At 41.2% G+C, this 13,357-nt stretch overlaps 1 pseudogene; it reads left to right on the forward strand.

The window, feature by feature from the left end:
- The first annotated feature begins 11,995 nt into the window (after window positions 1-11,995).
- LOC102836346 lies at window positions 11,996-12,766 on the forward strand (annotated as a pseudogene).
- The last annotated feature ends 591 nt before the right edge of the window (window positions 12,767-13,357 follow it).

Genomic DNA, 13,357 nt, shown 5'->3' on the forward strand with positions numbered 1-13,357 from the left:
ACAGTTGCTGAGCCAATAGGTTCAAACATAGCAATTCAGTAATTGGGAAATATGACCTTGGTGATAGATTGTTGTTGTTGTTGTTGTTAAGTGCCATCGAGTCAGTTCCAACCCATAGCGACCCTGGATAGGGTTTCCAAGGAGCAGCTGGTGACCTTGAACCACCAACCCTGTAGTTCAAACGGCTTTGCAGTCTAGTGCATTAACCCACAGTGCCATCCTTGGTGATAGATACGATGCTGGAAATCACAGGGTGGAATTTTGTAAAACTAATGTCTTCATCACTGCAAATATCTTTTATCTTTTTAAACAACATAAAAGATGTGTATACATATGAACCTCACCACATGGAGTACACAAATCAAATTGACTACATCTGGGTAGGGTGGAGGGTCAGAGAAAAAGAGGAAGACCCCCAACGAGATGGATCAGCCAGGTGGCATCATTGATGGACTCAAGTGTGGCAGCAGTAGTGAGGTTGGCCCAGGATCAGACATTGTTTCGTTCTGCTGTGCATGGGGTCTCTATGAGTCGGTTCCGACTCGATGGCACCTGACAACAACAACAACAACACATCTGTGGAAAGAGTTGATAGAAAACTACCATATTGTTGTTGTTGTTGAGTGCTGTCAAGTTGACTCGAATTCAAAGCAATTTTGTACAGGGTTGCCACAGAGCAGCTGGCGAACTTGAATTCCCGATCTTGTAGTTCAAATTGACCTTGTGGTTCAGTACATTCTCCCGTAGCAACACACTAGGACTCCAAAAAGTTCCATATCATCAGCCAAAGCAAGACTGTGAAACAGACATCAATTGCTCATAAGCAAACTCATGCTGAAGCTGAAGGAGGTAAAAACAAGCTCATGAGAGAAAAAATATGAACTTAAACATGTTGTTGTTGTTGTTAAGTGCCGTTGAGTCGGTTCCGACCCATAGTGACCCTGTACAGGGTTTCCCTTAAACATATCCCATCTGAATTTAGAGATCATCTCAAGAACAGATTTAATGCAATAGACATTAATGACCGAAGACTCGAAGAATTGTGGGTTGACATCAAGTACATCTTGTCTTCTTAAGAAGACAAGAAAGAAGTAAAAGACGAAAATGGATTTCAGAAGAGACTCTGATACTTGCTTTCTAGCATGGAAATGCTAAAGCAAATGGAAGAAATAAGGAGGCAAAAGAGCTAAACAGAGCATTTCAAAGGGCAGCTCAGGAAGACAAAGTCAAATATGATTTAAAAATGTGCAAATGGAGCTAGAAAACCAAAAGGGAAGAAAACGCTCAGCATTTATCAAGCTAAGGAAACTAAAGTAAAACTACAAGCCTTGACTTGTAATATTGAAGGATTCTATTGGGAAAAAATTGAAAGTTGCAGAAATCACCAAAAGAAGATGGAAGGAATACACAGAGTTACTGTGTATTGGTTGCTGTTCAACTATTTTAGGAAGTAGCATATGATCAAGAGCCAATAACCCTGAAGGAAGAAGAAGCCCAAGGTGCATTGAAGGAATTAGCAAAGGACAAGGTACCAGGAATTGGTGGAATACAAATTGAAATTTTCTGGCAAACTGAGGCAGCACTGGAGGCAGGCACTCAATTATGGCAAGAAATTTGTAAGACAACTATCTGGCCAACTGATTGGAAGAGATCCGTATTTATGCCCATCCCAAAGAGAGGTGACCCAACAGAACATGGAACTCATCCAACAATATCATTAATATCACATACAAGTACAATTTTTCTAAAGATAATTAAAAATGACTGCAGCAGACATTGACAAGGGGCTGCCAGAGGTGCAGGCTGTATTCAGACCATGACTTGGAATGAGGGCTATCATTGTTGACGTCATGTGGAACTTGGTTGAAAGTAGAGACTACCAGAAAGATGTTTACCTGTGCCTTATTGACTATGCAAAGGCTTTTGATTGTGTGGATCATGACAAGCTACGGACAGCATTGCAGTGAATGTGTATTCTGGAACAACTAATTGTGCTCATGAGGAACCAGTACATAGACCAAGAGGCAGTTGTTTGAATAGAACCCGTGGATGCTGAATGGTTTAAAATCAGGGGATGTGTTTCAAAGTTGTATTCTTTCACCATACATATCCAAATGGTATGTTGGGCAAATAATCTGAGAAGCTGGATTATATGAAGAAGAACATGGCATCAGGATTGGAGGAAGACTCAGTAACAACCTGTGATATGCAGACAATATAATCTTTCTTCCTGAAAGTAAAGAAGAATTAAAATACTTACTGATTAAGATCAAGGACCACAGACTTCTATATGGATTGTACCTCAATGTAAAGAAAACAAAAATACTCACAACTGGCCCAATAAATAACCTCAAGATAAATGAAGAAATGTGTGAAGTTGTCAAAGACTTCATTTTGCTTGAATCTACCCTCAACCCTCAAACAACAGTCAAGAAATCAGACGATGTATCACAATAGTCAGACCTACTGCACAAAACCTCTTTAAAGTTCAAGAGCAAAGATGTCAGTTGATGACTAAGGTGCACCTGACTCAAGCCATGGCATTTTCAAGATCCTCACAGGCATGTGAAATTTGGACAAATGAGTAAGGAAGACTATAGAAGAATTGATGGCTTTTGACCTACGTACTCTTGTGTTCTGGGTGAATTTGAGTACTCAAGCAGGTGGTGATGATGCCAAGGTATTTGTCTTTAAGCCCTGTCATTCTTCTCAAACTCATATGACATTGTGTCAACAACCCCATGAAAGTGTCAGTTGACACCACAGACATCTGAACTCAACAGGATATGACATCAAGTCATCCTCCTCCTTCCCGGCCTTCTGCTTAGTCCTATCTTTGGGTGTAATTTGTATTGCTGCCACCCAAGGCAAAGGAAAATGTTGCCTCATGCATTGAGTAGAGTCTGTTGATTTTGATCTCTCCCCAAAGAGGATGACCCTCAATGATATGGATTGACACAGTTGCTGAGCCAATAGGTTCAAACATAGCAATGATTGTGTTGTTGTTATTGTTAGGTGCCATAATGACCTTAAGCATAGCAGAACGAAACACTGCCCGATCCAGGGCAAACCTCACTACTGTTGCCACGCTTGAGTCCATCAATGCTGCCACTTTGCCAATCCATCTCGTTGGGAGTCTTCCTCTTTTTCTCTGACCCTCCACCTTACCAAACATGATAGCCTTCTCCAGTGACTGGTCCCTCCTGACAATATGTCCAATGTATGAGAGACGAAGTTTGGCCATCCTGGCCTCTAAGGAGCACTCTGGTTGCACCTCTTCCAATATGGATCTGTTGGTTCTTGTGGCAGCCCATGGCACTTTCAATATTCTCCTCCAACACCATAACTCAAAAGCATCAGTTCTTCTATGGTCTTCCTTATTCACTGTCCAGATTTTGCATGCATATGAGGTTATTGAAAATACCATGGCTTGTGAGAAAGGTACAAAACCAGACAAGGTTTTGTTCTGCTATTCATAGGTTGCTAAGAGTCAGAGCCAACTTGACTGCTCCTGTGTACCTCTTAGGTTTGTCCTTTCCTCTCCATTCCTGTGGTAAAGCCTCAGCTGTGGCTTCTTCAGATCTGACCTTGACCACTATAGCAGCTCAGTGGCTGGACCGAATTTCAAGGGGTCAGGAGCACACTCTAACCGTTCATCCTGAGTCTGATCATGCCTAGTCAGGCTGCAATGTGGGAACTGTACTGATATCTCACCCAGCTGTTCTCCATCTCCTGTTAGAAGTTGATGGTCTTCCTTTACTCAACTGCTTGTGGTCTCCAAATATAAGCCATTTCTGTCTTATGCTACTGTACCCTTGAATACGTGACTTCTTTTTTTTCTAGAAAGAGTTCTTAGTATTTGCCAATTTTTTTCCCCTATTTGGGCACAGCACTTCAATGCCTTCCAACATTCTAAGGCCCCCTCTTTTCATACACTTTCCATTCTGCTGTCCTAGGCTTTTACCTCTTTATCTATTTTCTAGAAAATGTGCTCCTCAGAAGCTTGGTCAGAATGTCGTTCCAGGCTCAATGCTGGGTTGAGTGGACCACTGAATGAATGGCTCTGGTTGTGGCTTACTGGGTCCATTCAAGAGCCTACTAAAATAAATTATCTGTGTCCTTAATTAAACTTTCTGGAGGTTTTATGTGAGGAGGGTGAATTTGTAACCATGACATGAACAAACCCTTTACAAAACCAGTTACCTTCTAGTTGACTGTGAGTCCATATATGTCAGAGTAGACATGTGCTCCATAATTTCCAATGACTAATTATTTTGGAAGCAGATTACCAGACCTTTCTTCTGAGAAGTCTCTGGGTGGATTCCAATCAAGCACATTAACTCTTTGTACCACCCAGGGACTCTAAGATCCTTTATACAAATCCCAAATCTCCCCACTGCTCGTCTCTCTTTCCAGCCTTCTCATAGTGCCTGCTTCTCTCTTCATCTTACAACACTTCCTCCCGCTTGTTGTTGTTGTTGTTGTTAAGTACTGTGGAGTCGGTTCCGACTCATAGTGACCCTGTACAGGGCTTCTGAGGCTGTAAATCTTTACGGGGGCAGAAAGCCTCCTTTTTCTCCCATGGAACCCCTGGTAGTTTTGAACTGCTGACCTTGAGTTTAGCAGCACAATTCATAACTGCTATGCTACCAGAGCTCCTTTACTCCCTCTTAGTCCACCAAATTCCAGTTTGTCTTCCTGACTCAGCCTTTCACACTATCTTATCATCTAGAAGAATGTCCATTACAGCTGTCAGATATAAATTACTCTGTCCTTAGCATTTCCATGACACATAATTCTATTCATTGTGGTATGATTCTTTTGAGTCAGAATTGACTAGACAGAAGTGGGTTGGGTTTGGGTTTAGTTATTTTATTTATTTATTTTTTTAACACTCTCATGGGACAATTTGGTCTTCACTAGTTTCTCCATTAGACTGTGCTCCTTGAGGGCAGGGGCAGGGTCTAGTTTAGCAATGCATTTTCAGCATTATGCAAATAAACTCACACAGAGTTCATCTCGATGGATAGTTTTGAATGAAGAAGAATTTAACCCTGTACAGCTTCCTTTTTCTAGCAAAGGTAAGAAGAATGGTAGTATTTAGGGAAGAACCCCATGCTTAGAATTCAATAACTTCAACTCCAGTTCTGGCTCAGATACAATGCATATGAGCTTGGATGCTTCCTTTTTCAGCTGCAGTTTCATTAGGCAGTAAAATTAAGATATTAACATCCAATCCTAATAACATTGTGAAAAACAGATGAGCTGAAGTGTAGGAGGTATCTGCTCTAAGGTTCAGCATCGTTAGGCTCTTAATGCATGCTTACTTCACCTAAAAGTACATTGTCTGACCTCTGCTTGTCATGTCTCTTGATGCCAACTTAAAAGTGAATGTGGATACTCACTCCTACCTGCTTGGGCATCACTGTTCTTTTGGAATGAAAGACATCTCTGCTTTCATTTTTGTCTTGTGTGTTCACAAAAGTTTCATGTTCTTATAACAAAATTCTGAGGTCTGGGTTAGACAAATGGATTATTACCTTTCAGGGCAAAATTTGAAAATAATTCCACAATTGAACCAGATCATATTTTATTCATTCATTAATCTCTGGGCAATAATTAAATGGCCAAGATCTGCCTCTCCCTTGATATGAAGTCACTTCAGTATTTATTTTAAGAAACAATATTGAATTTGAAGGGATCAGTGATTCAGGTTGGGCTGGTAATTGGATGGTCTCATTCCAGTGTCTAAACAATCACTCTTATTACATCATGGTTAGACCTCATGCTCCGTCTTAGCAAGAAGAGAAATAAGCATATCTTGGATTCTGGCCACATTCCCAATGTGAGGGTCTGTATCTTGTGCCAAGAAGCCTCTTTACTCATTCACAGAAGGATACGAGGCAGCCACAGACAGCTGCTGCTTCTGATATGGAGAATGCATCTACTCCACTAAAAATGGTGGCTGTAGAATGGGCAAAATGCCTTCCATACCTAGTGTCATTTAACTCTTCTTCCAGAAGACTACAGTCACCGTGGGACATTCACACATACACACATCTCTTGTATAAGAATGTGGAAACAATGTCAGAAAGCAAGTCTCCACAAAACATGATGAATCAAGAAATAAAATGCAAGCATGCAATCTCACAGTAAGGTTTATAGGCAAAGAAATTAAATAAATAGGTGGAAATAGAGAGGGAACAGAGAGGTTCTAGTCTCTAGCCAACAAATTGAAAGAAAGCTCATGTTCCCTACCTTACTCCACTCAAATCATCCCTTGTATATTTCAGGGCAATGGGAAGCTAAGCTATTTTTAATGACAAGAGAAAGCTTCTGTAACCTCTGACTAGGGTGGGGATGATCTATGGGAGTGGATGTGTTTGACACTTATCTCTTTTGTGCAGTTGAGGAAGGGTTTACTGCTATCCGTATTGGCATTGGTCATCCTAACGGAGTTTGAAGTTGCAGAAAGCCAAATTTATTTTCTTCTCTATCCCTGGGGTCCAGCACAGCCCTATTCTTCATGCTCTGCCTCTGAGACATTTAACTGCATCCTCTATAAATATCCCCAGGGTAAGTACCTTCCCATTTCTGAAATTGTTCTGTGCTCTCTTTCAGATAACGAACTTGAGTTTCCAATAAATTTGCCCTTTCCTTCATTTTTGCACACATCTGGCTCCCTCCTGGTTCACTCCCTTCTTATTTCATGCTAAGTGATTTTCCCCACCCTGCCATTGCCCAGATTGTGTGTGTGTGTGTGTGTGTGTGTGTGTGTGTGTGTAACTTCTGAGATGACTCAGTACCTCTTATTTTGGGCCATGCATATTAAAATATCTCTGCAGTTCAGACTTATGGGACTTTGACTCTATTCTTCATTGCCTAACCCTTGGCTCCTGCTTTCTCTGCTTGCACTTCCAACTGCCTAGTTATTCACTTCTTTTAAATATTTATTAAGGACCTACTCTGTGCCAAGCCTGGACAAGGCCATGGAGACTCAGCCATTAACAAACTAGACACGGAGGCTGCTTTAGGGAGTGTTTCTTGTAACTAGGGGTAAGACTTTACTCAGGAGCTAGCAGAGATTAGAGTGGCCCCTGGGGCCTGACCTCTCAAATGCCCATCTAACTAGTGGAAAGGGCATGTAGTTACACATCAGAGATCCATGATGGTATTTACGAGGTGTTTGTTTTGATGAACGTAGCTGAAGTATGTAGACATTTACTTTCTTCAGCTGTAAAATGAGAGTTGCACTACCTATCCCATTGGTGTCCTGATGTGGTACTGCAGTTAATGCACTGGACTGCAAAGTTGGTTTGAACCACAAGGTTGGCAGTTCAAGTTCACCATCCACTCCTCAGAAACCCTACACAGGGTTGGTATGAGTCGTTACCACCTAACAGCACTTAACAACAAACCACATGGTAGACTGGCTGGAATTGATGTATGGAAGCCTTAAGATGCTTGATAATTGTTACACTTTATTAATCATTGTATTGGAAATGGTCTCAGGCTTAGAAGTATGTCAGAACGCATAGAAGAAGCAGCAGATAAAATATCTAAAATCAAGGTGTCCAACACCTAAAAAGTTGTTGTCAATTCCAACTCACATTGACACCACGTGGCAGAGTAAAACTACCTCACAGGGATATACAGGCTGAAATCTTTACGGAAGCAGATCATCTGGTCTTTCTCTTACGAAATTTCTGATGGGTTCGAACCACCAAAGTTTCTGTTCACAGCTGAGTACTTAACTGTTGGGCCAACAGGATCCTAATGTAAGGGGAGGGAAATGAGATGATTCAATCCAGTGACCATCTAGAGATGCAGTTCAGGTTGGAGGCAAGATTCAGAGAAGGTAGATGGGCTTTGTAAAGAAAGCTGTGTACACGTAGGCCTACACTGGGCAAAATGAAACAATAGATTTGAGGTTCACAAATAAAAATTAGTGAGATTCCAAAGTCAGTTATGAAGAGGAGGTTTAGATTTTCCAGTGTTTTATGAAGGGGTTGATGGTTATGCTGTCTTGAAAAGTGGGTTGTAATTAAGCATGTTGAGACAAAAGAATCTTATAAGGCAGTACTTTGAACAGAAGCCAGGAGTGTAGAAAGTTCTAGATGTGTCTAGAAATTAAGAACTCATAAGAATGGACTTGATGGAGCACAGAGAAGGCCTGGGTGCTGATACTGACAAGATGGCACCTCTGTTCAGGTCTTTGTCTTGCCAGCAAAAGATTGTGGACTTCCTTGTGTGTGTTGTGGAGACTTAGCAATGACTGTTGATGAGGAGAATCACTTGACCAGAGTGAAATTTAGAGAGTTTGTTCTATAAGCCATGGAAGAAGAAAAGTGATGGAGGCCCAGGTAGGAACCAAGTGCAGCTCTCCAGGTGAACAGTGATGTACTGTGGACTCAGATGGGATGATGGGAAGGCAAGCTTGGGGCAGAACTGAGAGACCACAGTCTCTGAGTAGAAACTCAATGCAGTGTGCTGAATGGACCCAAAACGACCATTGTAAAGAGCTTCAAGAATAGAATAATAGCTGATTGTTATTTTTAGCACATCCCTTCAGAGAATACTGTTGAACTGCATCTAAGATACATTATCACCAAGTGAGATTGAATTGTGCAATATCAATTTTACCAGAAAACCCTTAGATGTGATCCACTATAAATTTTTGGGGTGTGTATGGGAACAACTCTGAAGCTCATGTAGAACCTCAGAATTCCAGATCTGGAAGGGCTAATAGTCTAAGCTCTCATTACATCAGGAAACCACCTGCCAAGATTTCTTATTAGGTGGTCAGCAGTCTCTACCTGAATGTAAAGTAGCTGACACTTAAAGTACGGATCAGGCTACCACAATTGCCTTGCATGGACTATGTCATGAAAGTTTCACAGCAACCCCTGTCCCAGATGAGGAACTGGAGGTTCAGATGCTTTACATAACTTGTCTGATCCCACTACTGCCTAGTGGTAGAGCTAGGAGTAGAACTTGGAAGAAGGGTTACAGACCTGCATGTTACCTGCTGAGTTGACATTTATGAGGACTCAACTCACATGACCACCCCTTCCATGATGAGATAGTGTGACAATCCAATGTTTTTGCTTGTTTGGAATCCACCCTCCTGAAATTTTGGCTCTTGGGTCCTGGTTTTAATCATTAGAGTCCCAGAGTAAACTCTGATAATGTCCGCAGCAACCTGAACAGAGTTGTGATGGTTAATTGTATGTGTCAAGCTGACTAGGCTACCATTCCAAAGCATTTGGTAAAACACTAGTTTAGAAGTTATTATAAAGTAGCCTTGTGTGATTAAATTTGCTGGCTTTAAGTAGGCAAATCACTCTCCATAGTGTGTGTAGACTTCATCCAACTAGCTGAAGGCTTGAAGGCTTTAAGAGCAAACAGGAATTTATGTGGGTAGAGTCTGCAATTCAAACTCACCAGCCACTCCTCAGAAACCCTACATAGAGTTTCCATCCATCAGAACTGACTCCACGGCACTTAACAACAACAGTCTGCCTCCAGATCACAAATAGAAATCTTGTCACATGGTGGTGGTGGTTATATACCGTGGAGTCGTTTCCAACTCATAACAACCCTGTACAGGATTTCCAAGGCTGTAAATCTTTATGGGAGCAGAAAGCCTCATCTTTCTCCCACAGAACAGCTGGTAGTTTCAAACTGCTCCCTTTGTAGTTCACAGCCCGATTTGTAACTACTACACTGTATGTATATATACATATAAACATAAAACAAAACCTATTGGCATCAAGTTGATTCCAACTCATATGACAACTCCCACAGAAAATCTTGATAGAAGCAGAATACTACATTTTTCTCCTGGAGAGCAGTTGGTAAGTTCCAACTACAGATCTTTCTGTTAATAGTCTATTGTGAAACCAGGGTTATAGAGATAGAGAGATAGAGAGATAGAAAGATATAGATTACATAGAGATGGATATAAATATTTATGCATCGACCACTAATGTCAAGGATGAAGACACTGAAGATTTTGTTAACCAACTTTTACAATCTGAAATTTATCAAATGTGCAATCAAAATGCATTGATAATAACTGGTAATTAGAATGTGAATATTGGAAACAAAGAAGGATCAGCAGTTGGAAAATATGTTGTTGATGATTAAAATGATACCAGAGATCATATAATAGAACTTTGCAAAGCTATCAATGTATATGGTAAATATATACAAAGAGCTTGCCAAACAGAATACAAAGAAATCAAATTGACTGTATCTGTGGAAGAGACAGTGGATAGGCTCAATATCATCTGCCTGTGCCAGATCAGAGACTAGAACATCGATCACTTATATGGAAGTACAACTTAAAACTGATGATAATTTAAATGAGTCCACAAGAGCCAAAACTCTAGCTGAAGTTTGTTGTTGTCAAGTGCCATAGAGTCGGTTCACTCATTGTGACCATGTTTAAGGTTTCCATGGAGCAACTGATAAGTTTGAACTGCTGACCTTGTGATTCAAATCGATCTTAAGAGCCACTCTAGGACACCACCTTAAATTGATCCCACCCCAATTTAGAGATCATTTTAATAATAAACTTGATACAATGAATACTAATGACCAAAGATAAAACGTGTTGTGTGATAACATCAAGGGCTTCATACATAAATAAAGGTCATTACAAGGACAGGAAAAAAAGAAAAGATGGGTGTCAGAAAAGTCTCCAGCTGGCTCTTGACTATTTTGTTAGGTGCCATAGCATTGGTAGCGACTCATAGCTACCATATGTACAACAGAACAACCCACTTCCTTGACGTACACCAACCACAGAATCATCACTCTGCTTGACCCCACTGCTTCTACAACTGTATGAATCCATCTCGTTGGATTTTTTTTTCTCTTTTCCTCTGAACCTCCAGCTTACCAAGCATGATGTCCTCCTCCACGGTTCCTCCTGATAATATGATAATATGTCCCAAGTATGAAAGGGGATGTTTTATCATCCTGATTTCAAGGAGCACTCTAACTGTACTTCTTTCAGCACAGATTTGTTAGTTCTTTTGGCAGTTTATGGTGCTTTTAATATTCTCCTCCATCACCATCACTCAAATGCATCAATTCTTCTTACAGTCTTCTTTATTCACTGTTCAACTTTCACATGCATATAAGATTATTGGAAATACTGTGGAATACACATAGTCATTATACCAAAAATAATTGGTTACCATTCAGCCATTTAATGAGGTATCGTATGATCGAAAACCAATGATATTGAAGAAATAAAGCAAAGCTGCACAGAAGACACTAGTGAAAATTAAGGCTCCAGGACTTGATTGAATGTCAACTGAGGCATTTAAACTAATGATTGTAATGCTGGAAGCATTCACTCATCTATGCCAAGATATTTGAAAGACAGCTAGCTATCTGACCAATCGACTGGACGAGATCCCTATGTGCCTCCATTCAAAATGAAAGGTGATCCAACAGGATGTGGAAATTACCTAACAATATCATTGATATCACATACAAGTAAATCTTTTCTGTAGGGAATGTTTAAATGGTTACAGCAGTAAATGAAAAGGGAACTGCCAGAAATTCAAGCCAGATTTAGGAGAGAACATGGGATAGGGGTTATCATTACTGATGCCAGATGAATCTCAGTTGAAAGGAGAGAATACTTGAAAGATATTTAGTTGTGTTTTATTTATTCAAAAGCAATCCATTGTGGCTTTCTGCTCCTCCCCGTTTAACAGGTGTCCGCAGCTTCTCATTTAGTTCCAGCCACATAACTGAGACAGGATGGTGAAAGTTGTAGTCGATGGGTGCCTGGTCACCAGGAATGCTATTTACTCTGGAAAAGTGGAGGTTGTTGCCATCAATGACCCCTCCATTGACCTCAGCTACACAGTCTACGTGTTCCAGTATGATCCCATTCATAGCAAGTTCCATGGTACTGTTAAGGCTGAAAGCAGGAAGTTATCATCAATGGGAAGCCCATCTCTATCTTCCAGGAATGAGATACCCCACCAACATCAAATGGGGTGATGCTGGTGCTGAATATGTTGTAGAGTCCACCGATGTCTTCACGACCTTGGAGAAGGGTGGGGCTCATTTCAAGGGTGGTACCAAAAGGGTAATCATCTCTGCCACTTCTGATGCCCCCATGTTCGTGATGGGCATGAACCATGAGAAGTATGACAACTCTTTCAAAATAGTGAGCAATATCTCCTGCACCACCAACTGTTTGGTTCCCCTGACCAAGGCCATACATGACAACTTTGGCATCATGGAGGGACTCATGACTACAGTCCATGGCATCACTGCCACCCAGAAGACTGTGGATGGTCCCTTTGGGAAACTGTGACATGATGGCCATGGGGCTGACCAGATAATCATCCCTGCATCTACCAGCACTGCCAAGACTGTGAGCCATGTCATCCCTGAGCTGAATGGGAAACTCACTGGCATGGACTTTTGTGTCCCAACTCCCAATGTGTCTGTCATGGAACTGACCTGCCATCTGGAGGAAGTTGCTAAATACAATGACATCAAGAAAATGATGAAGCAGACATTAGATGGACTCCTAAAAGGCAACCCGGGTTACACTGAAGGCCAGGTTATCTCCTGTGACTTTAACAGTGACACCTACTCTTCCACCGTTGATGATGGGGCTAACATTACCCTCAACAACCACTTTGTCCAGCTCATTTCCTGGTATGACAATGAATTTGGTTACAGTAATAGGGTGTTGGACCTAATGGTCCACATGGCCTCCAAGGAATGAGAGCCCCCAGGACCACCAGCTCCAGCAACAGCACTAGAGGAAGAGAAAGACCCTCCACAGCTGCTGGGGAGTCCTTAGCCCAACTCAATTCCTCAATGCACCGAGAACCTCCCATCTTCAACAGTTTCCATCCAGAACCCCTGGACAAGGCAAAGAGATTAGAGAATCCAAGCTTGTCATGTATCATCAATAAAGTACACTGTGGTGGTGTTGTTGTTTAGTGCTTTTGAGTTGGTTCCGACCCATAGTGACCCTGTATAGGGTTTATGAGGAGCAGCTGTTGAGCTTGAACTGCCAACCTTGCAGTTCAAATGGCTTTGCAGTCTGGCGCTTTAACTCACAGTTCCACACCAGGACTCCATACCGTGCCCACCCCCCAAAAATAAAATAAAATAAAATAAAAAAAGCAATCCATTGTGTGGATCATAAAAAAATTATGGATAATATTGGATAACAAAGAAGGAAAATCCAGAACACTTCATTGTACTCAAGGAGAAACTGTACATCAGCAGTCATTTGAAAAGAACAAGGGGATACTGCATGGTTCAAAATCAGTAAAGTTCTGTGTTAGGGTTACATCATGTCAGCATA

The sequence above is a fragment of the Chrysochloris asiatica genome, unplaced genomic scaffold, assembly GCF_000296735.1.
Source record: "Chrysochloris asiatica unplaced genomic scaffold, ChrAsi1.0 scaffold00097, whole genome shotgun sequence".
NCBI classification, from domain to species: Eukaryota; Metazoa; Chordata; class Mammalia; order Afrosoricida; family Chrysochloridae; genus Chrysochloris; species Chrysochloris asiatica.